The sequence below is a fragment of the Anopheles ziemanni genome (assembly GCF_943734765.1).
Source record: "Anopheles ziemanni chromosome X unlocalized genomic scaffold, idAnoZiCoDA_A2_x.2 X_unloc_6, whole genome shotgun sequence".
NCBI lineage: Eukaryota > Metazoa > Arthropoda > Insecta > Diptera > Culicidae > Anopheles > Anopheles ziemanni.
In genome coordinates, this window is record NW_026689829.1 from 602,501 (window position 1) to 603,743 (window position 1,243).

Below are 1,243 nucleotides of genomic sequence, written 5' to 3' on the forward strand. Positions count from 1 at the left end.
ATCGAGCATGCCCAAGTGATGACTTGATTGTGTGCTTGCTTGAATTCTTCACATTTCATACCATCGGTTAGTTGTCGAATCATTCCTCGATCATAACCTTCGTTCTTGGTTCATGTATGCTCTCTTCCACATAGGGCAAGCTAGAATTAACTATCTTACCCAGGACCGCCGAAGCAGCGTGGACCAGGGGAGAACTACACTTTGTCTTGTATGCCCTCTTCCACATAGGGCAAGCTAGAATTAACTATCTTACCCAGGACCGCCGAAGCAGCGTGGACCAGTGGAGGACTATACTTTGTTCATAACACCACAGTATTGAGTAATGTGCCCTCTTCCACATAGGGCAAGCTAGAATGAACTATCTTACCCAGGACCGCCGCAGCGGCGTGGACCAGTGGAGGACTACACAATTAAGAGGTTTGATATCGACTTGTGTGTTTCAATAGGGTACCGATGGTATGTTTTGAACCGATTTGATTTAGCCATTCTGAAGTCATCACTTGGTTGAAGCGCTGAACTAGGGAGGCATCGTTTACATATATATTGGTTTTCGCATGCTCTACTAGGTTAATGTCATGAGGTTGGCTATCGAGCATGCCCAAGTGATGACTTGATTGTGTGCTTGCTTGAATTCTTCACATTTCATACCATCGGTTAGTTGTCGAATCATTCCTCGATCATAACCTTCGTTCTTGGTTCATGTATGCTCTCTTCCACATAGGGCAAGCTAGAATTAACTATCTTACCCAGGACCGCCGGAGCAGCGTGGACCAGGGGAGAACTATACTTTGTCTTGTATGCCCTCTTCCACATAGGGCAAGCTAGAATTAACTATCTTACCCAGGACTGCAAAGCAGCGTGGACCAGTGGAGGACTATACTTTGTTCATTACACCACAGTATTAAGTATGGTGTCCTCTTCCACATAGGGCAAGCTAGAACTAACTATCTTACCCAGGACCGCCGAAGCAGTGTGGACCAGGGGAGGACTATACTTTATACTTCACACACTAGCCATACTGAAGTCATCACTTGGTTGAAGCGCTGAACTACGGCGGGGTAATCGTTTACAGGTTATAATCATATAGCTGCATGCTCATTAGTAGATAATGGAATATTGTATGGCAATATGAGCATGCCCAAGTGATGACTTTGTTTCAAGCTCAACAGGTAGGGTATTGAGTCCTCTTCCACATAGGGCAAGCTAGAATGAACTATCTTACCCAGGACCGCCGGAGCAGCGT